The sequence below is a fragment of the Stenella coeruleoalba genome (assembly GCF_951394435.1).
Source record: "Stenella coeruleoalba genome assembly, chromosome: 10".
Taxonomy (NCBI): domain Eukaryota; kingdom Metazoa; phylum Chordata; class Mammalia; order Artiodactyla; family Delphinidae; genus Stenella; species Stenella coeruleoalba.
In genome coordinates, this window is record NC_137156.1 from 8,576,772 (window position 1) to 8,602,869 (window position 26,098).

General features: G+C 42.8%; 1 protein-coding gene across 1 annotated transcript in view; it reads right to left on the reverse strand.

Annotated features, from left to right (window-relative positions):
* The window catches only part of LOC307192365 (uncharacterized protein), a gene marked incomplete at its 5' end in the record, with an annotated part of 61,964 nt that overhangs the window by 22,235 nt on the left and 13,631 nt on the right, over positions 1 to 26,098 (reverse strand). The window lies entirely within an intron of this gene.

The following is a 26,098-nucleotide window of genomic DNA, read 5'->3' on the forward strand; positions in this document are numbered from 1 at the left end:
TCTATTTGGGGTGTCACCTACACACCTTATTTTTATTTCTATAAAATTGGAATAAACCTCATTCCACAGCATTTCCGTGAGGATTAGATGAGATAATTGACTTTAAGCACAGGGCTAGTCATATTGTAAACCATTAATAGGATTAGGTAATAATGTAATTAATAATTTTATTTGATCTGATTACTAATAAAAATTATAATATGCCCAAAGGAGGGCTCAGTGGAGGAGAGGGTCACTCAGGGAACTTCTGAGCCCATGTAAGATTTCCTTGATGGAGCCAGATAGGACCGGCTTGCTCATTCCAGGGATTTCCTGGGGTACAAAAATCAGCTGGCTACTGGATGACGTACTTACAGGCCATTGTTTTATTTTAAGGTGTTTGCAATTTGAATGGAGGGGGGAAAAATGCATTTCTTTTTCATGTTCTGGGGAAACTGAAATATAGCGATGGATCTCGATTGCCTGGACAGAGCTCAGCCTCTTATCCATTCCCAGCACTCCTGACTCCATCCCAGGGAGGGATATCTTGTAAAACACCTTTTCTTTTAGAGAAAAAGTCAAGAAAGAGCTGTTGGCTCCTGCTGGCCCTGGCTGGTAGCCCCAAGCCTGGAGAACTAAATTCACGGACTGTCAGGTAGGAGCAAAATGGGGCCCCTAGCTGCGTTGCCGGGAGGACAGGGCACCGTGACCTGGCTGTCACTGTCTGACACCACCCCAAAACCTGAGGGAGGGGCAGGCATGAAAGGCATGGCCAGCAAGGCCTCCAGCCACCGCAAGAGGCTGTCTGGACCTGTGGGCTTTTTGGCCTGAGTGTGAAATGTCTGGTTTTTAACTCTTTGGTTGAGCTGGAAACTTTTTTGGGGAGATAATGTTCCACACTGATCATTAACTGATGCTAAGAAATCTTTTGTGATCATATTGTAATATCAGGGTTGAGTTTACACAATTTATTTCACCCATGTCTTCAATGTATCTTTCTTTTCTTTATAAGTGATAGATTGGGAACAGAAATAACCTCTGAGTCCCCTTCTAATCCTTAGCATTAAGTGCAAACGAGGTAAAAACCAATGTTTGTTGAATGAATGAATGAAGCATAATGCAGGAGACACTGTGCCTATTTAACTCATTTTTCACAGGAGTTTTATAAATAACATATTTATTTTTGTTATTAGGTATTTAAATTGAATTAGTAATTCAAAAGAACTCGAGAAAAATTTAGGAAGAGACATAAACCAAGAGAAGAAACTACAACACCAAAAAACACACACAAAGCAATCCTTCCCTGCTGTTCTCTGGTTTTCTCCGTGATGTCTTTGTACGTGTGTGAGCTTGTGGCCTGGCCTGTGTCTATTTTTCTGGGGCCTCAGGTTGAGTTTAAGAGGAATTGGCTGAGCTAGGTGAGAGGGGTTTACCAGATGCCTGTTTGCATGAGGAACAAAACAGGTGTGGGCCGAATGCTCATCGGGAGGAGGACCGGCCCAGACATGATCTGACTCACTCATACTGAGGTGGGTGCTGCCGGGCCTGGTGTCCACCCACCCGTGCTCGGTTTGCCTCTTACTCTGCCCTCACTGTTCTCACGCTGCTTAGACCTCACTGAAGCAGGGCAGAACCGGCGCCGAGACACAGTGATGAGCCAGATGAAAGATACCCGCAAGGGACTCCAGAACCACTTGGAGGTGTCTTCAGAGGGCTGGGAGTTCCGTATTAGCAAAGGGAGCACAAGGTGAGAAATTCCAGTAACTGTCATTAAAGTGACTCCATTTCTTCCCAGGGGCCCAGGTGGTTTAGGGAAATGTGGGTGTTTTGTGTGCGTGTGTGTGCGTGAGAGTGTATGTGTGCTTACTTTTAACAAAATGGGTTCATGCTCTATTTATGACTTTATAATAAATAATTTGTATTGTACTGATTATTACTTTGTAATAAATACAAAGCCCAATGTACCGTGAACTTTCCATGTCATTCTTTCTTCTATGTCGTATGCAGTCCAGTGTGTTACCTAAGGGAAGGATGGCTGCCTTTGCTGACGGGGAATTTAAGAGGAATTTACGAGCGCTTCTCTCCCAGACTGGGCTGCACTGGGCAGTCGCCCCTGCAGGAGGCTTCATCTTGGCACTGGACTCCTTGGCTCCCTGGACAACATGCTCCCCAATGTCCCTTGTCAAGGCTGTCTGCTCCCAGCACACAGATTACTTCATTCCTTCCCTTCCCATATCTTTAGTTTTATGTAGTCATGCTTTCTAAATTCTTCTTTCTAAATTTCCAGACCTCAAGTCACCTTTCTATTCTCTGGGGAAATCGCAGAGGCTCTCACTGGCTTCTGTCTCTTTATTACCCAGTTATGAACTTACTGTGTCAACTAAAGCCATGTGACAAAGTCCTTCTTTCTCCTCCCCTAGACCCTCTCTGCCCACTGCTCTGCCTCCTTCAGTCTTTTCCTCTTGGAGTGCTTCGGGTGCAGCAGTTCCGGCCCTGTAGCCTGAGGAAGTATGTCCTGCTGCCTTCCGTCAGCAGGCCTAGGCTGGGCACGCACCCCAGGCTGGAGGCCGTGGGGGAACAGAACCTCTGGGCAGTGCACAGGGAACGGTGCTTGTATGTCCCAGTAATTTAAGACTCACAAATGAGTGTATGAGAGGTTGTGTTCAAAATCACACGTGTGAAACGTGGTAGGCTTAAGCACGTGGAGGGGAGGAGACCATAGGAGAAGAGCGGGGAGCTGTCTGCTGTGCTGGTGAACCCCCTTCTCTACATGAGGGGGTTCCCCATCTCCTTCTGCCCTGGACCTGGTGCCATGGAGACCCTGAGCACCCTGGCAGAGAGAGCTGAGGCAGAGCCAGCAGGGACATGTGGCTGTATCTACGAAAGAGGCCTCACCAGCTAAATGCCTTATATGTTGAGACATATATGCCTTATATGTTTCCAGAAAAATCTGGACCCTGCGGCTCCATATTTCACTTGGAAAAGTACAGAAAGTTCAGATCACCACCTAAGCCAACAAAGGACAGTCTCAGTTTCAACCCTGCCCCAGCTTTGATAGGTTGATGTATGCCAAGACCTCACCATGGCAGCCTTGTGAGCTGCTTCACCTCGCTAGGTCTCAGCTTTCCTATCTGTGAAATGGGGATTGGAATAAATGTTGTCTGAGTCCTTTTTCCACTGTAATGTTGTGTTCTCCCTCTACTCCTCCTCCCTAACCCCCTCCCCCCCCCCCCATCTAAGCCTCATTCTTCACACAGCTGTCCTCGGCACCCTCAGCTGACCGTCTGAAATTCTCCCCTGGGATCTCCGTCAAACAGAGAGTTGCCAAAAGCTTGGAGGTCTGCCATACCCACCAAGAATGAGAATGTGTGTTGTTTGGAAAGAAAGAGAAGAGGAGGGTCATTAAAGCTAATTATGGAAATAATGAGTTAGCAAGATACCCTAAGAAGAGAAAAATACGGGTCCCATTGCTTGGTGGTGATGAATTCATTCTGGGTTGGAAGTCCAGCTTCTCTAGAAATGTTTGGGGGGGACTAGTGAGGGCCAGAGAGCAGGCAAGAGCTGGTCATCTTAAGCCACAGTTGTATCCCCAACTGTCTGAAGAACTGGAGAACAGGGTAGAATAATATGTATAAAGCAAGCTGGGCAAACCCCATGATGGCAGCCTCATTCCTCCTAAACCAGGCTATTTCTAGAAATCCTTTTTCCCCCAAATGTGAGGGAAGAGAGCTGGTTTTTATCTGTCACCACTGAATTAAAAATATGTTAACCATGACTTGCTAGAGCACACTGAGCACTGGCAATCAGCTCATTGAGGTCTGGCTGCTGCATAGGATCCAAAGGATACCTTAGGAAGGGGAGGATTTCAGCAATCACCTAGTCTTACTGTGGAGACTCTTCTTGACATCAGAGATGATACAGACAGTCACAGGAACACAGATAAAGCTGCTCTGCTGGGCCCCAGCACACCTTTCCCTACCGCAGGTCCCATAACTTCTCTGGGAAAACCTGAGGCCTTGGTAAAGACCAGTTTGAAAACCGCCTGTGTCGAACCTTCTTATTCACTCAAAAGGCATTTACTGAGCACCAATAATATGCCATGATTGGGGCTTAAAAGAAAAAGTAAATATGGGAAGTCAGCCATCCTTGTTGATGTCTCGTTAACTGTGCTTCCCTGTTTGAGGGTTGCTGCCGATGGTGAGGGCTCTGTGTGGATGAAGTGAGGGCGTGTGACTTTCACCATCCACCTTCCTTTTCTGAATCTGCCTTCAGAAGTTGGATGAACCTCAACCCTACCTCATGCTCATTCTCGCAGAAGCCTCCCTCGTTCCCCTCCACATTTCTAATTGTGGGACAGCCTGTCTGGGTATCTTCTCATCTGTTCATAACTGGGTCACCTTGTTGGAAACTGTGAATTGACAGTGTTCAAGGCAAGGGAGATCCTGGTGTGTAACGACAGAGCTACAAAAAAGTATGTTCGCGTCTCATCCTCAGTACTAAGCTGCTTCTGATAACCCAGGAAACGGATTCTTTATTTTTCAAACTGATTTCAAAGGTGAGTCAAACTGCCAGCTTTATCCTCATAATGAGCCAGATTGAAGGTTGTTTGTGAGAAGGACGCCTGCGTTCCCCATGCTCTGAACCTGGCAGGAGTTCTGATCCTATGAGGGGCCTGAGTGAAAGTAAGAGCTGGGTGCTTCCGCCCCTCTGCAACGGGGCCTGGCAGCTGTTCCCAGCAGCGTCATGGAGGACGCTGCAGTCACGGGGCTGCCAAGAAGACAGATGCCCCCAGGAGAGATGAATCTAGGAGACGAAGGACACAGGATGGTCTGGCTCATTCCCGGCCTACATCTAAGAATCCTCCTCTCTCTTCTCACTTTCCAACTCAGGGCTTCTTGCATCAGCTCTTACACGGAGTACTGCAACAGCCTCCTAACTAACTTCCCTGCCTTACCAACCTCCTGACCTTTCTTCTCACTATGGCCAAAGTTATCCAACAGCAGCAAAGATCTCACCAAATCCCTAAATTAACAGTGATGCTTGTCAGGGGTGGAAGAGAGAGAGGGAGAGAGACAGACAGGCAGAAAGAGAGGGAAAGAGGATCCCTTTATGCTGCCATATTGCTTATGCTATAAAGCTAAAATCTCTTAGTGTGGTGGTCAGAGACTTTCAAAATCTGAATCACCTCGTAAGGTCCAGCCACAGGAGATCCCCTGCTGTCTACTGAACCCTCCACACTCCTCCTCTCCTCCTTTGTTGCTCATGCTCTCCCCTTTGCTCATCATGCCCTTCCTGCTTCCTTAGTGAGACCCTCCTCATTCTCCTAGACTCAGCACAGATGTTTCTCTACGCAGAGTTAGTCAATCCTTTATCTGTGTTTTCACATGTGGTGTATACACTGCTTCACACCAAACATTTTTATTCTAATTGTCTCTTTTCGCGACCATCTCACTCACCAGACAGAAGTGCCCTAAGTCAAGGCCAGCGTTCTAGGATGCATAGTGCCTACAGTATGGTAGAGGTTCACCACAAAATATATTTGTTGAGTAAATGAATAGTCATCTCTGGTAGAAAGCCAAAAGAGATACAGTCAGGAGTTACTGTGCTTCCAAAAAACAACTACAGATGAGAGTCCGCCTGCCGATGCAGGGGACGCAGGTTCGTGCCCTGGTCCGGGAAGGTCCCACATGCCGCGGAGCGGCTGGGCCCGTGAGCCATGGCCGCTGAGCCTGCACATCTGGAGCCTGTGCTCCGCAACGGGAGAGGTCACCACAGTGAGAGGCCCGCGTACCGCAAAAACAACAACAACAACAACAACAACAACTACAGAGACACTGTTTCACCTTTACAGAGCTCTGTGTCTGTAGCAGAATTTACAATTTACTGGTTTATCATGGACAAAACACGAAAGAAGCCCATGAAACATGAGCATAGTTGCACCCACCCAAAGGGTCCAGAACTATGTGTGTAAGTGTGTGTTTATGTGTCCATACATATATGTGTATGTGTGTGTGTCTGTGTATGCACGTGTGCCTTTGCTACCTGGGAATGCTTTTCCTTTGAGATGTTCTTGTCACCTGGTTTCTTGCAGGGCCCCTTCTCTATTTTGGTAGAGGAAGCTTCCATTTTTCCTCTTTGCTTGGTCTTATTTTTCTCCATATGGAATGTTTCCCTAGACCTTTATAAACTGAATCATTGGCAGTGGATATTTTCCCTGACCTCTCTGAACCCATAGTTGGTAGAAAGGATTCTAAAACATAACAGCAAATATTTTTAAAGAAATATGAAATCTTGAACATAATATACCTCTTCCAAGCCATTCCCCTTACACATAACCATGTGCTTAATGGAAAGAAATGAAAAGCTATATTTTTGTTCACAGAAAACAATAAACAAAATGAAGATGCAGCTAGTTGTGTATGTGCATTTCCCCCCCCAGACTGTTTTTCATTAGAAAAGAGGTATGTGGAGGAGTGGAGGCTGAAGACTGAATTGTGAGCCAAAAATATTCCTATGTGACTGTAACTCTGTAAGGGGACAGGGCTAAAACTGGCGACTTGTTTTGATTGGTGCACGGAACTGACACCTTAGCTCTCCATTTAGTACTAGTTCATAGAAACACAGCCTGTGGGTTTGAATAAGAGCCCAAAGGAACAGCAGAGTGACAGACACAGTGTCCAGGGAATTAGGGGAGAGAAAAGGCCAAATAACCTCCAGGAAACAGGCCAAGTTTCTGCAGCTAACTACTTTATAGCTCACCCCTCGGCCTTTATTAGACTCACGGTGCAGCTAAAGTGATCAGGGACATTTTTGCTGAGTTGCCCTTTCCTATGCAGAGACATTTTAGAAACGTGCTGGGAAGTCAGGGGCTGTAGGAACGGAGTGGCAGTTGTACCTCTGTTAGTCAACTCCCATCTTGGCTCAGGAGAAATCATCAGATGACTGACTGTGTCTCCCCCACTCGCCTATATCCTCACCTTCAGAACTTAAGGGGCCCAGTGCAGCCCCGACTCAATGAACAAATGATTGGGTGGATGCATGTGTCAAAGGTAGCTGCAACAGATCATGGATTTTCTCTTCTACTTTTGATTCCAGAAGGGGGAAGCGTGCCTTGCCAGTGAAACAACAAGGAATGAATGAGTGAGCTAGGGTCCTTCTCACACTTGTCCCATTTATGAAAACATGTGTTCGTATTCATTTCATTTGACACTGAGATGGATCCAACTGAGATGGCTGCTGCTGGATCTGCCTGGTGAGAGGAACTGGTTTCAATAGTCTTTGAACTTTGGAATCTAAAGGCAGGAGAATGAACCCTGCTGTCCTAGAGGCCCATCAGATCTTTACCCTTCAAGGCTCTTTCCAATTACTCAGTGAAAGAGTGCAGCAGGAGCAAATGGAAATGCATGTTGTTAGCAAGCAGATTGATGCCACCTTAAACTCTATTTGTAGATTCGTGATATTCTCCTGAAAATCCCTGTGCCCAGAATAAAATTATAGTTTCCTTTGCCTATGACCTATTTTGATGGAATCGTAGATGGTCATGGCTGCAAGAAACCCTGAAAATCAAATCCCCCATTTACAAATGAGGAGACCAAGGCCTGGAGAGGTTAAGCGTGAGGTCACTGACCTAATTAGTGGGGCTTGAGAGAAAATGAAGCACTGCCTTTTCTTTTTAAGAGGTCCTGATGGCCCCACTTGTGAATGCATGTTGTAAGTGCTTATGTGTGGTGCTACCAAAACTTTTTAGTAAAGAAGGGATTCTTTGAAATATGAAGCCAATTCTCTCCCTGCCAAGATACTTAACAACAGCAATGAGCTAGGACATCTGTCATTTGGAATTTGGGAGGCAAATATTTTTACAGAACTGAAGTGTTCAAACAAACATGAGGAGCAAATATGGCCTCAACTCCAGCTAAGCCATTAAAACTTGGACAGAGAAGCAACAGAAGATGGAATAGAAGGTGGATAGGAAATATAGGGTCCAGGATTCTTGTATGGACTACATGAAAAACGAAATTAAGGAAGATTCAGGTTTTCTTTAAATGACATGACTGCATTAGAAGACTCTGCACCATCATCACTGGTTTCTAGGAAAGCATATGAACTTACAAGTCTCTCCTTTGGAATGTAAGTTTCTGGTTAAAAACTGGCAGAGCTGGTTGTATGCTTAGAGGATTGGGCAACCCGAGCCAGGGAGAGCCTTGTTTCTGCCCTGCAGGACTGGGGTGGCCTAGAATTGTTAAGGGGCATGAGTTGGACCTAGAGGCTCTCAAATAGATTCAAGCCAGGACTTGATTAGGCAAGCAGGATCCTGGGCAGGGAGAGGTCATGGATGGGGAAAATGCAGCACGGGAGGAAGAACAGCAAGGGCCGGGCTGTTGATTTCACGTAAGACAAAATAATTGAGTAAGGCAATAGCTGTCACAGAGGGGTCTATGCCCAGATTTGCTCCTGGTGGGAAAGGGCCAGGTGGGAACAGGTAAATGGGGCTCTCGACCATGAATCTTCAAGTGCTTTTGAGGTAAGAGGTGGGGTAAGGGCGTGGGCCTTCCATCCCAGAGCAGTCCCTTAGTGGTCCTCCTACACCTACCCAGAACACATGCCATGAGCTCAGGGGGGCCAGGAGTGCTAGCTTACCCCAGGACTAGTGGAAATGGAAGCTCTTGGGATAACCAATGTCATCCAACTTGGGTTCTGATACCACAAATATTGACATAGACCTGATTCTCCCCTTCCTTTTAGGGAAAAGCTGTGCTCTTACAGAAAAATGAGTAGAATTCTTCACTATCTCTTTTGAAATACTCCTGCCTAGATACAGGAGGGTCTTATCTCCCTAAAAATTTCAAGCAAATGGCAAACTTAGTCTTTCAGCTTATGAGGAATATGTGATAGCCTACACAATTGACTTAAAAACTAGTTACCCCAGACCAGTGCAATAGCTATTGGAATTCCAATATTAGAGATTCATTCTTTAGCATTGACTGTAACCCTAACAGTACAGCTTGCCTTTAAAATGCGAAATACTGTTGGGGTAAACACTGCACATGACTTCAGTGTGAATTAACTCAGCAGTTCAGGGCCCTGTGTTAGCTCTGAGTGAGGATGGGTAGGAAGGAAAACTGAGAGGTTAGGAAAACTGAGAGGTTAAAAGCATGGGGCAATGTTCTGAGAGGGGAGAAGAAACCCAAGGTAAGGTTCACTTACTGCAGAGGGCCGTCCTGGAAAACAGTGCTGCTTGTCTGCTTCTGATAAAACACAGAAGACCATGAGCAGACTTGGTGCCACGTAATATCCTACATGTCCAGGGAGAGGCACAGAGGACTAAAGCCTATCCTCCCTGTGGGCTGTACTTTCATTAAGAGAATCACCACATATTCACACAGCAATCTGCAGTTCCAGTGCACTTCCATAATTGATATTTCACTTCCTCCTCAGAGTATTGTGATGGAGTAGGATGAAGCACTGTGACAGAAGATCATGGAGAAGATGAAACTCAGAGACTCAGGGAGGCGAACTGGTTTTCCTGATGTCATACTACCAGAGGTGATCTATTGAAAACCTTAGTGGGACTCCTGGAAAATTGGAGGATGAAGCTGGTGGTGGTGGTGGTGTTGGTGGTGGTGATGATGGTGGTGGTGATTGTGGTGGTGGTGACAGTGATGCTGCTGATGGTGGTGGTGACTGTGGTGGTGGTGATGGTAATGGTGGTGGTGGTGATGATGATGGTGGTGATGGTGATGATGATGGTGATGACGGTGGTAGTGATGGTGGTGACTGTGGTGGTGGTGGTGGTGATTGTGATGATGGTGATGATGGTGGTGGTGGTGACTGTAGTGGTAGTGCGGGGTTTGTAAACTCTCCGAAATGGTATTTAAAGTTTACTTTTCATACATGCATACATGCATTTTTATCAAACAGATTTTCACTACATTCTCAAAGTGGTCCTTGAACCACAAAACTAAGACCTTCAGCCTTTTCAGTGTGTAACTGGAGTGGCATGGAAGAAAGGTCCCCAAACACAACCGTTTTGGGAAGAGATAGGGGCCCACAAGTGAAGTGGGGAGTCCAGGCTGGGAGCGGTAGTCCCGCTGCTTCCAACATTGCTTAAAAGGCCTTCAGGCAGCAGGCAATGTCACTAGGTGGACGTTCATCTTCCATCTTCATTACTTATTCAGAAGACCCTCCAAATGCTCACAGGTACAGTGATCCTGGTATAGTACCAGCATTTTGTCACATGTAAGAGAGGTTCAATTTATAAAATGTTAATTTATAGGCCTGTTGTGATACCTACAAGTTTCTTAGAAATACTTGGCAACTGTGTGTGTTACTTTAGGTCAATCTCAGGTGCTAATCAAGAAGACCTAGTTAGGAGGTGGCCAGCCAGGGTTATATCAGAAAGGCCATTCCCATCTTTCACAAGGCCTCCTTGTTCAATTACCATTGCTTTGATAATTCTTATATTAGGTATCAACAATGGGGTTTCACTGATGAAACTAGAGTCTTGTTAATTATTTCTCATTGGTGAATTTAAAGGGATTCAAAATGTGTAAATCAGAGCTCAGAGGTGCTCCTTCTCTGTGAATGAACAGTTCCTAAGAATCGACTCAACAATGGACCCAGTCCCCTTGGGGATATTTTCTTAGCTTGAGCCCTATTTGGTCCTACATCCAGTCATTGGTTTAAGAGATGAGATGGTGTCAATGACAACGTTTTGACTCTTACCTAGGAATACTGCTGTATCTGCTATGAGCAAACATTTTATAGGACATGTTTAGAGTACCTAAAGGAACAGAGAGTTGGGATTTGGTCACATTTAGAGAACCAGCTGACGAACTGTTCTGAGCCTGCTTTATTAATGAATGTTTATCAAATAGGTGTCTGTCTGTGTATGAGATCTGGCCTGAGCCTTGCTCTCATAATGACTTGCTAATGAGGTTGCAGAGGAAAGTTAATTATTGCCCATTCAAATATTTTTGAAGGCTACTGTGATCTACCAAACCAAAGCAAACTAAACCAAACTCCAAAAGTTGTCCATGACCCAAGTGAATTAAGTTATTTCCAATAATTCTATTTTTCAGAGGGTTGCAAACTGTACATGTAATGTAGAATTTACATACGCAGATTTGGAACATTTTTATTACTCCAAAAATAGTGTGAGGAAAACAGGCTACTGTTGAAGAGGATTTAGTGAGATGAGGAAGAAGGTGTAAAAAGGCAAGTATAAAAAGACAGCTTAGGGGAGGTCTTCAGAGTATAGGTGAAGATCTGCTCTAAAGCACCAGGGAAGACAGGTGGAGGCATGGAGGGATGGAGACCTCGTCTCTGGACGGAGTGAATGGAAACAATGAGCAGAAGCACCACCTCTCCCCCTGATCCCAACAGAAAAGTTAGAGAAGGAAAATGATGACTTTGTTGTTTCTAGAAAATGCTTAAATGTACCTCGAGAAAAGTTCTAACTGGATTATAAGTAGGGCACGACCATAATATTTCTGAAAACTTCCTACTTCCGTTTTCAGAAATCTGTGAACGTTTTACTTGTCTCACGGTGTTGGCATGGACATCTTTGTAGGTATTCCGAGTTCCATGTTTAGCAAAACGAATTAAATGTTTATTTAATGTCTATTATGACTACGTAGGCACTGAGGGGGAGAGTGGTGAAACACTATACTCAGTTCTGGCCTCAAGAGCTGGTTGAAGATGCCCATTTCACAGGCATTAAATAACTAGCGACCTATTCTGTGCACTTTGTGCTCATGGCCATTATTGTAATGGAATTTAGCGAAAGGAGATCAGTGTAGGTAGACAAGAAGGCTCTAAAACAGAAGATAGGATTTGAACTGAAGCTGTAGTTTAAAAACATAAACATTTGTTTTGATGGGGAAAATGGAATCTTTGGAACAGAGCCAAGGGGCTGGGCACGGGGAAGAGGGAAAGCAAACAGTCCTCTACATCAGTGCAGCGGAGTCACCCATAAACCCGAGGGCTTGGGAGACAAGGGCCCTGTCCCCTCCTCTATGCAGCCAGTCTCGGCTGAATTACACTGTGTCAAGCAGGCATCTGGCCAGTGATTTACGTGGCAGCTTAGCAGACAGAGCACCCTGTGCCACCACCGTTAAGTAAAAAAATAAAAATAAAAAAGGCAAAACTATAACAACAAAACTCATGTCCAAAACATGTTAGACCATGATATGATTCACCCACAGGCAAGGATTAATCTGCAGGTCTATGTGTTGCTGGGCTAGCAACCTAATAGTCTCAAAACCATATAGGAAAGGCCCTGAGACAGAAGAATGAGCATGGGAGAAACAAGAAGGACTCGTGGGTCCTACTTAGAGTGATTACAAAGGGGCTTCCCAGGTCCTCAGCTGGGTGCCCCCAGAGCCCGGTTCTAAGTAAGCAGATTTTGCTAGTTCACCCCCAGCCCAGCACACAGAAAAAGGCTGTTATCAGCATGTAAACAAATCATGCTAATTTAAAATGCTTTGCTTTCATTGAAATCAAACACAATTAACTTACTATTTTTAACTACCCAATGGAGTTCTTGGTGGAATTTTAAAAACCAAGGAAAAGAATATTATAACTTTAGAGAGTTCAAAGAACAGTTAGACTGTTTTCTCGGCACAATTGTTTGGGATGTCACTGTTTTTGGAAAGAATTAGAAGTGAGAAGGTCCTCAGAAAGCATTTGCTCACCTCACCTCACAGGTGAGGACACAGGTTGGAGACTAAAGGGACATGCCTGGTTACTTAGCTGTTTAGAGTAGGGTCAGTGTTAGGACAAGACAGCAAAGATTCATGCTCTTGCAATGAAATTGGTCAGCAAATTATGAGTATGCAGAAAGCTCACAGTTGTTTTTTTTAATGTTGAAATACAATTCACCTAACACACCCCTTTAAACTGTACAGAGCGCCTTTAATATATTCACTGGGCTGTGCATCCATCACCACAATCAATTCTAGAATGTTTTCATTACCCTAAAAAGAAACCCCACACCTCTTAGCTGTCAGTCCCAAATACCCTTGTTTGGCCATTTCTGCATTTTCTTTGGAGAAACTTCTATTCAGATATGCTGCCCCCTCAACCCTGCACAACTGCTAATCTACTTTCTCTCTCTATTGCTGGTCAGTTCTGGACATTTCATAAAATGAAGTCATAAAATATGTGGTCTTTTGCAGATGGCTTCTTTCACTTAGTATGTGTTCAAGGTTCACCTGTGTTGCTGCATGTGCCAGCGCTCCATTGTGTTTTATTGCTGAATAATATTCCGCAGTACGGCATTATCGCATTTTGTTTATCCATTCATCAGTTGTTGGACACTGGGCTGTTTCCACTTTTGGGCTACTATGAATAATGCTGTTATACACATTAACGTACAAGTGTTTGTGTGGATATATGTTTTTATTTCTCTTTGGTATATACCTGGGGGTAGAATTGCTGAATCATATGGTAACTCTACATTTAATTGTTTAAGGAACCGCCAGATTGTTTTCCAAAGTATCAGCACCATTTTACATTCCCACTAGCTGTGTCTGAGGCTTCCAAGTTCTCCACATTCTCACCAACATTTGTTATCTGTCTTCTTTATTATAGGCATCTTAGAGGATGTGCAGTAGTTTTGATTTGTGTTTCTCTGATGGCTAGCAATATTAAGCATCTCTTATGTGCTTTTTGGCCATTTGTATATCTTCTTTGGAGAAATGTCTATTCAGATTCTTTCCCACTTTTAATTGTGTTATTTGTCTTGAGTCGTAACAGCTCTCTGTATTGTATATTCTAGATTCAAATCCCTTATCAGATATATGATGTACAAAAATTTTCTCCCATTGTGTGGGTTGATTTTTCACTCTCTTGATGGTGTTTTTTAAGGCACGTAAGTTTTAAAATTTGGTAACTTCATAGGCTTTCAAATGGTGAATTATATTTTCTCTGTCTTTGGGTCATTTACATATAGACCTTATTATACATGTAGTAATTAAATATGTGCTAAAGAACATACAGTGTATTGATCTATGTGAGGTAGTTTCAGCTAGATATAAGGGACAATGATTTTTTTTTTAACTTGGCCACGCCACACGGCTCGTGGGCTCTTCAGGGATCAAACTTGGGCCCTGGCAGTGAGAGCGCCATGTCCTAACCACTGGACCACCAGGGAATTTCCTAAAGGACAATAAAATTGATAGATGCTTCAATATTAGAGAAAACAGCAAAACAGTAGGGTGTGGTGTCTGAAAGTGTTTTGTAGAGAAGGGCCCTTGCAGTCTTGTATAACTAGGAATCACTCCAGTTGCATAATACCAAAGGTCCCCTAATCAGTGTCATCATGAGAAGAAACAATATCTTTAGGGAACAGAACTCATGAAGAAAAGGACAATCATAAGAGATTATAGTTTATAATTTTCTGCATTCTCCTGTTTAAAATAAACAGAGCCCCGTAGCGATAACTGTTTATTAATGAAGCCAGGTGCGCTTGCTCATGCCCAGTCCGGTTACTTTATTGCACACATGTAACACAAGGTTTTTGATAGATGTATGTGTATTTATGTACGGGTGAGCACTTTTATTACACTTGTGGATGAAGCCAGAGTTCCAGGTTGTTATCATTATAGCATGAATAGAATGAAGTTGTTTTTTTCTCTTGTTATTTTTCTTGTCTTTCTCCCTTCACTTCCCCCAATCCTGCCACTTCCCGTCTAAACACAGGAATATACTAATCAGGGAAATATGCACTGCTGTTTAGTAAAGGGGTCAAATCCATTTGGATGGAATTCCAGGCTCAATGTGCTAACAATGGCAGGAAACCGGGTCCTCGAGCTGGCTGCAGCATGGAGCTGTTGAGCGACAGATTGTTGAAAGAGTCGGCCCTGGGGTATGCTACTTTGGCTTGCTTTGTGTTTGGAATGCTGTGATTGTTCCAGACACAATGAGGGATCTGTCTGTCCACACAGGAGAAGTTGTAATTACAGGAACAGAAGCTAAATTACTGCTCTTAATTGCAAATGGTCTATGTACAAGGCTGCTAATTTGGACTTTGTAGGGACAGGCGGGATTTTTAATTTAATGATTTTGGTGATTAGGGGAGTAGACCGTATATCTTAAATCCACTTCATCCTACTGCAGGTGTTGCCAGGATCCCTTCTGACTACCTGTCTTGTTGATTTTGATGACTCAGGCCAGTAAGTGATACTGTCTCTGCTGAAAAGACAGGGTGTTGAAAGTCTCTCTGTCTTTGGTGTCCTAAAACCTTGGTTTGTTGTGATCATAACATCCTGTAGAGAGGTCTCCTTGTGTGCTATCACTTAGGAACCATTTCCTAATTAGGAAAGAAGGTTGAAATCTGGCCTGGCGTCATGTTCTAGAAAACAGCTACAACAGGTGAGAGTTTGTAGCCAAACAGAATCACCAAGTGGATATATTTTTTTTTTATTGTGAACGAGGATCTTTGTCTCTTTACCTACGTAGGGCCTACTATATGCCAGATATTGCATTAGGAACAGATTGAAAAGCAGCATAAGAAAAGGTCTACGCCATGTGCTTATAGTCTCAGTGGGGACCAAAACATGTCATTGAATAAAGCAGGGGGGTTGTATCACGACAGAGTTATGAATGTTTCAAGGCCTACAGATAAGAGTGATGACGAACATTTCAAGGAACAGCCAAAATCCTTTCTTCACGTATCACTGCTCAGAATTGAGATGTGGACCGACACTAAACTTTTTGCTATGGCAAATAGTCTGACTCTTAGACCAATCAGGCACACTTAAGGAGATGGAGGGAGGGACAGTTTCCTCTACACAAGGCGGTAAAGGGAGTTATGGATCCCTGAATAAAATCCAAGGAGATAGCGAAATGATGCTGGGAGGTAACTAATAACATCCAATGCCTTCAACTGACATGTCAGAGAGCTCAGTCTGGCAGCAGTGTGGAGAATGGGGTGGTGGAGGCAGACTGAAGGCAGGGAGACAGGGAGGACGGGCTGCAGTATTTGGAGAGAAGTGAAGAGGCCTCGAACTGAAGTGATGACAGTTACCAAGAAGAAGAGGGAACAGTTCTGGGAGCTCCGAGGAAGAATTTATAGTAGTGATTCTTACATGTCTGGGGGGAAATGTACCCTTTTGAGAATCTGATGTAAGCACTTTTGTAGTAAACATCAAGCTTGCCAGTTTGCTCCATTTTAGCATCAATGGCGGGGAAGCTGGGCTGGCGTGCCCTTTGCAAGGCCACAGTCCTTTGTTCGGGTGGGCACCAGCAATTTCTAACCACATCATGGGAGTTGGAGAGATAAAGAATGAGAAGCAGCATTTATCGGGGACTGACTGCTTGTACCATGCTCTGAGGCCCACCAAGCAGATGGGAAAACTGAGACGTTATAATATGCTGTTCAATGTCCTACCCTGAAAAATCACAGCTGTACGGTTTAAGCTTGAGTTTGTCCGAATCACAACACCAAGCAGCCTCCTACTGGTGCTGCCATATTTGGTCCAAATGTAAATTACTATGACTACCAGCTTTTTTCTTTCCTGAAATCCTCTGGTCGTCCCTGTTTGTACAGCTGAAGGAGATACTACCTCATTCCTGACAGTTTTGGGAGCTGACAGCAGAACATTCAAAGAATGACATCAAGCAACTTTCCTCAAGGTCATTTCCTGTCCATGATCTCCACAAAGACCACATTCCTTAAGGATGTGTAGGGGTCGGAAACAGCCCCTGCTCTGTCAGGCGAGAGACGTCTGGGGCAGCCTTAATAGGCAGATGAGTGTATGTGTGTATCTGCATCCTCTGTGACATGCTTTGCTGGTGAGCACACACACCCGACACTTGGCTAAAAACAAACCAGGTCTCCTAGGCTGCATGACTCATGCTTGAACTGAAGTCTTCACCCAGAGTCAATAATTCTCATTTTAAAGGCAAATGCTGAGCTCAACAGCTACTGAGGTTACACTGCCTGGGGTAGCTCTCTGTATTAATTTCGCTTATTAGAAACAGCACCTCCTTAGGTTCTTGAAGCAGGACATTATTCAGTATAATCACGCTATACTAGAGAGTGTTTATGAGACTTGAAGACAATGTGTGAAAAGTATCTGGGCACACAGTACATGCTTAACAACATGGGCAGCAGCATTTGCTTTGCTGCATGCCCTCTGCCTAGCTGGGACAGGGTTTTCTCCCTTCCCCCTTTACTTTACATTAAGAGCTTTATTTCTTTCTTTGAAGGAGAAAGACATTCAGTCTAAGTGATGTATATTATTATACTCCAGAGTGGCTCTTGCCACCTCTCCCGTCACCTCTGTACTTTGCATCACCCGAAAGGAGGACATTGGTTACAACAAGCATTATGGGGAGGGAGAAGCAGAAAGTGCAGAATCAGGAGACCTCACATCCAACTCTGGCTCTTCTCTAACTTGATAAGGGCCCATGGAAAAGTCACCTAAACTCTTGGGACCTCTGTTTATTTGTCTGTAAAAAGAGAGGCTTGAACTGAAAGATCTTTCAGAGACTTCAGGCTCTTGCTGGGCTGTTTCTGGGGGCTGTTCTCTCTCAAACAGTGACTTAAATTCTGGTGATGAGCCACCCAGTGCACGAGACACTACCACTCTGCTAAGTCTTGTAGATGTTTTTCTGTACTGGCTGATACTTGGGACCAAATTTCCTACGCCTGGCACACTAAATAATGCCTTTACCATAAATGTTCCTCTAGAGTACGAGGAGATAGGGCTTGTCTCTGCTAATCAACCTACACATTTCCAGGAAAATGATTTTTTTATCCTTGTTATTCAAATATATGGCTTGTGCATATGGAGATTTTAAAACACAGTTGATTTATAAGGGGGTGGATTTCCCTGAAACAGAATTTGTGTTAATTATGTCAGCTAGCTAAAATTGGTAACCTGGCATGGGTTTGTTAAGACATTAAATATCACTCTTCTTGTTTTTCTCATACTCAGGAATGAATGGTAGGTTAAGAAGTACACTTCCAGTTCATAAAACATCAGAGGGACTAATTGGGTCTATTTATGTTTTACTTGAGGGTGTGGAATGTAAACCTTTTCTCCAAGTGAAAGCGTGAGTTTGCTTGGACCAAGTGTTAGTATCAGAAACATTCTCAAACCTTTTGGAATCCTAGCATGTTAGAGATTGGAAGGGGCCTAAAGAATTTCTGGGCATTTCCTTCTCCTTCTCTCACTTTTCCTTCTTTTAGCTCAAAAATGAACTCTGCATAAAATATATTACTTTAAAGAACAATTTTCACTTAGAGAAGGACACCTCTGCAGGAACACAAATTGCCCCAAGTAGTGAGGTATCGCAGATGGGAATTTTTTTCAGTAAGAAATGTAAATTCTCTATATTCTTAGAAGTTTACCAAATAAGTTGTATCAGAGTTTTTCATATCTAGTTCATTTGAGAGAACGAACGTATTTACACTCTGTGAATGCTAAGAAGTCAGCGTGGATTTTGCCAGCAGGTGGCACCAAATATTTTCATTAGAAAAATAACACTGTGAAAGAAAACCTCGTTTGCATCCTCCCTGCTAGTAAAAAAGCCTTTTAGGTGAGTGTTGTGGTTCATTCACTCAAATTCAGGAAACATGTGCATTTCTTATTTGGTAGCTCTTTGGCAGTACACTGTTGTAGTTCAGGGTGAGTTATTTCCTTGAAGTTTGTTAAAAGGGAAGTATGGTGAAATTAAAGACTTGAAACAAAGCTTTATTAGAGTTTTGCCGACCAATTAAAGTCCAGTCTCTCAGCCTACAAACCCTTCCGCCAGCCCCTTCTAGGCCTGCAAGCACACAGGATGCTGAAACAAAGGACAGTGAGATGGTGGATGGTTCAATTTTCCCTTTTTATCACTACCTTATTTTTTTCAGACACCAACCCAGCTTTTACAGTCTGCTTAAAATTTTGTCCTATTTAGAAAAGAGTATCATAAAGTGACGTTACTGATCCAGGCCCTGTTTTGGAGGGACACACACTTTCAGGTGTGTGGTGAAGGGGATGATATTTTTCTTCCTCTGTTCAGAGTCACCAGAAGAAAATTCTGCCATACTAAGGATCCTGAAAAATATTGGGCAATTTGTGCCAAATTTTCATTCTTATAAGACTTTACTTTAAAAATAAAAAGGCATGGTAATGCATTTACCATTTATTTATTTGAAAAATATTTATTGAGTGTCCACCATGCTGGACATTGTACTAAAGAGCCAGGGATACAGTGATGAAGAAAAACATGTGGTTTCTGCTCTTGTGGTGCTTATTGTTTAGTGGAAGAACCAGATACTAATCAAGTCACCCACATGAATGTATAGAAACAAACTGAGGGAAGTGCTTTGAAGGAAAGGAACACTATCGCATGGTATTGTTGAACCAAGGAAGTTGACTTAGATTCGAGGGGAAATGAAAGCAGTCAAGGTTTCTTAGGGAAGTGACCCTGCCTAGAGCTGAGATTTGAAGGATGAGGAGGAATTAGTTAGGTGAAGGGGTGGGAGGAGCTGGGAAGAACGTTCACACCAGACAGCAGTGACCTCAAGACCTTGGGATGGGAGGGAGAAGGGAGAGTTTAAGACACGGAGCTGCAGGTCGGGAAGGAACTCAGCGATGGAAGGGGAGAATGGATGCTCTTACAGGAGTGAAAACTCATCATGATTTTTGCACTCTTCTCTGTGTTTATTATATTTTCCCTCCATTAAATAAAAAAGGCCAACACCCACACTCCAAAAGTCTATTAATCACCTGATCCCCACTAATTTCCTGCTTTTATAGTATTGTTGGTTTGAAGTCAATGACCTAGTATTTCTGAAAAGTCTGGGCATTTTACATTCCCCATTACAGTGAATTATATAAATAGACACAAGTACCTTTGGGGAAGGCAAGGAGGAAAATTTATAGAATATAGCTGCAATATTAGTAGAACATGATTCCTTAGGCATTCTCTTTCCCCCATCATTAGAGGATGTGGCTCTGTGAACTGACTGGGATTTAGAGATACCATATGATCCAGCAAGCCCACTCCTCAACATATATCCAGAGAAAAACACAATTAGTAAAGACACACGCACTGCAATGTGCACTGCAGCACTATTTACAAAAGCCAGCATGGAAGCAACCTAAGTGTCCATCGACAAAGGAATGGGTAAAGAAGACGTGGTATATATATGTAACAGAATATTACTCAGCCATAAAAAAGAATGAAGTAATGCCATTTGCAACAACATGGATGAACCTAGAGACTGTCATACTGAGTGAAGTAAGTCAGACAGAGATTGTCATACTGAGTGAAGTAAGTCAGAGAAAGACAAATATCATATGATATTGCTTATATATGGAATCTAAAAGAAATGGTACAAATGAACTTATTTATAAAACAGAAATAGTCACAGATGTAGAAAACAAACTTATGGCTACCAGGAGGGGAAGGGGAGGAGGGATAAACTGGGAGATTGGGATTGACATATACACACTACTATATATAAAATACATAACTAATAAGGATCTACTGTATAGCACAGGGAACTCTACTCAATACTTTGTAATGGCCTATATGGGAAAAGAATCTAAAAAAGAGTGGATATATGTATACGTATAACTGATTCACTTTGCTGTACACCTGAACCTAACACAACACTGTAAATCAACTATACTCCAATAAAAATTAAAGAAAAATGAAATGGCCCCAACTTTCATATATAGTGGTAGTCTTGATTCAAAAGACTTGAAATTTTTTCAGTTACATACATCAAGCTGGGCCAGAATCTCCATGACCAATCTACCATACCCTAAAATCTCACCAGGTCCGTCTATTCTAATGAGCCCTAATGTCTATTAAAGTAACCACACCCATTTGTATCTGACTCTTCTAGTGTAACTACTTGCCGTTTGCCATCTTGGGACTTTTTCACATTCACTGTAATCAAGGAGTCCTATTTCTACCAGTCTCCCAAACCCACAGAGAATAGCCACTACACTGCTTTTCAAAGATGCTGGCATTTCCCTTATTGGTGTCTATCTCAGGCCTTGATGATGAGAGATCATCTATAGGGCTAAATCTACAGCCACATTCCTATCTCTTGACATCTTTGAATTCCTTTCTCTAATTGAACGTCACCATTTCCGGCATCTCAACTTTCCCTAGGCTACACTCCCAACTGATCTCAAGTCTTCTTTAGCCAGCAAGCAAACTATCAGAACCACTCTCAGCTGCTCCAACTAGCATCACTACACCCAGAGTTATTGCTAAGTGCATCCAAATTTACGTTGATCAAAATGATGTTCCTTCCTCCGTGATCAGTAGCCCTTGGGATCCCTTGATTCACACATTTTCAGAACTTTGCCAATATAGTTGAGTAAAGTCCTGTAAATCTTTTGGTGGGCAAATCTCCTACTGGGTTTGACATTGTAAATATCCTTCCTCCCTTGGAAAATGCTGGACTCTGACTCCAGCTACAGGTCTCAGAATATCAAGAATCACTGTATATGGGGTGGAGATAGAGCATGAAGAGAATCTGCTCCCTCTTCCAAGGTAACTAATGGCCTCTGGAGAAGGTAGCAGTGTTCTCAGGCCAGACATGAAGAGTCTAATCAAGGTAGGGAAGAGGAGGATGCTAAGGGAGGCAAGAAGGGCTAAGAGTGGGCTGAGGGTTGGGAAAACTGGAGGTCTCTATATCCTCCCACACATCCCCATTTCAGCTCTCTTCTGATCAATGTCCTTACACATGCAAAACAAACAAACAAAACAGACAAAAAGCCACCATGAAGATACGGGTCAAAAAGCCACCATGAAGATACGGGTTCAGCTGATAAGGTAATTCAGTAATCTCAGATCAAACTTCACCTTTGGTTTCCAGCTATCCTGGCCCCATCTTCTCGGCACAGTCATTGAAATCCTTGGTTAAAGTCCATGACTTCATGCTTTTCATCTGTCTTTCAATGTCAGTGCCCTGACCATGTCCCTTTGACCCTTTTCACTTCAGTGCACACATGCCAGACTTCTAGCTGCCAGCGTGTATGCTCTTTACATCAAGCCCTTCTCTGGCCTCCACAACTCCTCTGCCCGTGCACAGCAGACTAGAAGGGCTGGGGAGGAGCAACCGTGGCAGTAGCACTCGACCAATGACTGGTGGGAATTGGTGTACAAACACTCCAGCTGCCGTGTCCCTTGGGTGGGATGCTTCTGGCGTACGCTTTACTTTCTCACCTAGAGCACACCGTGGGCTTGAGCTCCAGTTGCCCATGGTGGTAACTGGCTTGGTAATGAACCCAATTGCTTGGCTTCCTTTTCCCGTCTCCCTCCTAGCTCTCCTGCTGGTGTTCCTGGGCTCACCTTCCAAATAAACTATTTGTACTAGAATTCTTACCTCAGGATCTGCTTCCAGGCAAATCCAAACCAAGATAGAACCTTATTGGAAAAATCCCAGGGAACTCACAAATGGATGAAGATGAGTGAGGGACAGAGATGCCAGGGAATAAGATTCACTGCCACTACTGATTCATGGGAACATCTGGTTGGGATGCCCCTGCTGGACACCGTATCTCCTAGACCCTGCATTCTCAACAGGAGTGATACCACCCCTGAAGGGGCAAAATACATAAATTCTACTCTTTATGTATAATGCATGGACATATATATACAGTATGTAAGCAGATATACTGAATATCTGTTGTCTTAAAATTACATGGTGGGGGAAATTTGGAAAAAAAAGTCCAAAAAATCTCCTTATGAGAGCAATAATGAAAAAAAGATTGAGAAACACAGCTCTAGACACAGTAGTGAATACATGAATGCTGTACTGCTGCCCCTGATGGTGCTGCCTTGAATTCTAATCATAGAATCACTCTCTTAAGGATCACGGTCTGATAGGAACATCTGATTGACAGAGGATATATCATGTGACCCAGTTCTAGTTGTACGAGTGGGAAGAAGCAACATCTGCCCCCTTGTCCTTCTGTTGCAGCTGTCAGAGTCCAGACTTCCCCTAACACTCACAAAATAGGGGAGTTCTCCTCCCAAAGACTGAAGGAGGTCTAGGTCTTCTGAACAGCTGTGGACCTTGAGGAGCTTGAGGGCTCCATCTTGGGAACTCCTGGTACTGCCTCCTTCCAGAAAGTAGAATTTACTCAGCAGTGCTTGTGGGGAGACATCAACTATATCTTGAGTTATAAAAGTCTACCAGAGGTTTATTCATCAGAGCAGCTTTTAAAATAGGCAATGGTCTAGTTCAGGTTCTTGAGTAAAAAGCATGAGATAAGAGAGCTATCCTTGTTGATATCCCCTTGGATTTGGACCTTTAAGTTCATGCACATGTACATTTTGGAAACTGGTATTTAGAATTTCTAATCCAGCTACATGTGCCCCCCACCCCAAATGGGATGGTGGAAAGATCACACTATATTCAGGAGACTTCAGCCTTGCCAGTGGCCAGTGGTGGGAAACGAGCAAGTCTCTTGCTTCTCGTACCTGTATGAGGAGGGTGCTGCAGTACAGGATTTTAGGGTCTTTTCTATCTCTACCATTTTATATATCGAGGGAGGTAGGAAGAGGGGATGGAGGAAAAGAAGAAAGGGAGGAACAAAAATAGGCATTGTGGCTTTTTCATGTGTCATGGCCCTTTAATTCTTCTAATAATACCAAGAAGACTTTATTATTTTCACTGCATAGTGAGGAAGTGGAAGTTCAAAGAGGTTAAGTCACCTGCTCGAGTTCACTCAGAAACTAAACAGCACTCAACCAAGATTTGTCTGGTTTTGAAAGTCATGTACTTTCCACCAAACTGCACTGTCCCATGCTCTAAGGGAAACATTAGTCAGCAACTGCATGCGTTAGGTGTTTTTCTTTCCCCTGATTTTGGGTGCATTCTCTTAGATGCCTCGGTGTCTCCCATGCTGCTCAGATCCTGAGCTATCTCATCCTGGCATGCATGTCTTTGCCAGTGCCCTACATTCACTCTCTTTCCTTCTTTATTTTCAGCTTTCCTTACTCTCACTGAAATGCACAGTCAGGAGACTGTAAAATGCACTGAATGGACTACCCAGGCTCTCAGGACTGAGTGCTGATAGCTTGCTAATCTAGTTAATATATATGTTAATGGGAGAAGGGTAAAGCAGCAGCAGGTCTTTCTGCCTTGAGGCTGTGGAGTAAATTAGATGTCCATTTCAATCCAATACCTCTAAAGCATACATCCATATAAACTGTGAGTATAGGGCTGAACACCACTAATTCACAGTAGATATTGCTTCTAGCGTAGCAGCAAAAGCCTTGGACCATGAACTGGGAGAGCACAGTCCTAGCAGCTCTGGCAGGAAGGAGAGGAGTGTGGTGCAGAGCAATGAGAGGCAAAGGAGAGGTTCTGAGCACGCTCCTTACTTAGTCACAAATCACTCCCATGGGCAGCCATCAGGTCTACCCCAGCCTAGGCTCACTCACCAGGTTCATGTGTGTGTTGCCCTGAGCAGAGATCAGAACGCAGACTGAATTAAAATTTTGGAAATTCGATTAGAAACAGATGATGAGTGGCAATTTCTGAAAAGATGTGATTACTTTTTCTCATCTCAAAGAGTGTGATGATTAAATTTCCCCCATGGTAATCCCAAGGCAATGTGCTCCGGTGGGGAAAGCTGTATATTGGCAATCAGAGGACCCTGGTTTGGGACCTGGTCTTCAGTAAATCGAGTAAATCCTCTGAGCTTCCTCCCTCCCTTCCTTCCTTTTAAATCAACTTTATTGAAGTATAATTTACATACAGTAAGTGTACCTATTTTAAGTGTACAGTTGATAAGGTTTGATAAATGGATATGTTCACCATAATCAAGATATATGATTTTCCATCAGCCCCAACTTCTTTATTAGATATAAAGCTATAATGATTATTTAATTCTTCTTGAGTCTTGACAATTTATGTTTTTCAAGAAATTTGTCTATGTCACCTCTGCTATTAAATTTATTGGCATAAAATCATTCATAATGTTTTCCTTTTATGCTATCAATGTCCATAGATCTTTAGTGATGTCTGCTTTTGCATTCTTTATATTGGTAATTTGTATCTTCTCTCTTTAGGTAGAGGTTATCAATTTTATTTTGAAATAGTTCTTTTGAAAGAACTAGCTCTTGGTTTTTATTGATTTTTTTCTATTGCTTATCCATTTTTTGTTATTTCTGCTTTTATCTTTACTATTCCTTCCTTCTACTTACTTTGAGTTTAATTTGCTCTTCTTTTTCTAAGTTATTAATGTTGAAGTAGAGATCATCAATTTCAGATCTTTTTCTACTCTAAGCATTCAAACCTATACATTTCCCTTTAAGTACTGCTTTAGCTTCATCCCACAAGTTTTGATATTTGTGTTTTCATTATAATTCAGCTAAAATATTTTCGAACTTCCCTTTTCAGTTCTTGGAAATTTTGTAATTTGTTGTTTGATGACAAATATGTGGATATTTTCCAGATATCTTTTGTTACTAATATCTAATTTAATCAAACATTATTAGTGTGGTTTCTACCCTTTCAAATTCATTGAGATATGCATTATGGTCCAGTATATTGTGTGGCGTGGTGGATGTTCAACACGCACTAGAAACGAATGTGCATTCTGTAGTTGTTAGGTCTAGTGCTTTATAACTGTTAATTAAGTCAGAAGGGTTGATTATGGTTTCCAATACTGATTTTTATGTGTATGTGTTTTCATAGTACATATTTTTCTCTTCCTACTTTTACCTTATCTGTATCTTTATAGTAAAGTGATTTTCTGTAAATTGTTGGATCTTGCTTTGTTACCCACTGTGACAATCCCTGTCTTCCAGTTGGAGTGCTTAGACTTATACACATTTAATGTAATTAACAATAGAGTTAGGTTTAAGTCTATCATCTTGGTATTTGTTCTCTGTATGTCCCATGTGTTCTTTGCTCCTTTTCCTCTTTTTCTGACTTCTTCTCCATCAATTACGTTTTAGTTTTCCGTTTCATTTCCTCTATTGGCTTATTAGCTGTATCTCTTTGGTTCCCTTTTTCAGTGATTTCTCTAAGATTCACAAAACGAATCTTAAAATCATCACAGAATATATTCAAATAATATTGTCATTTCACTTATAATACACAAGTTTTACCCACATTTACTTACATATTTACCATCTGTGACAT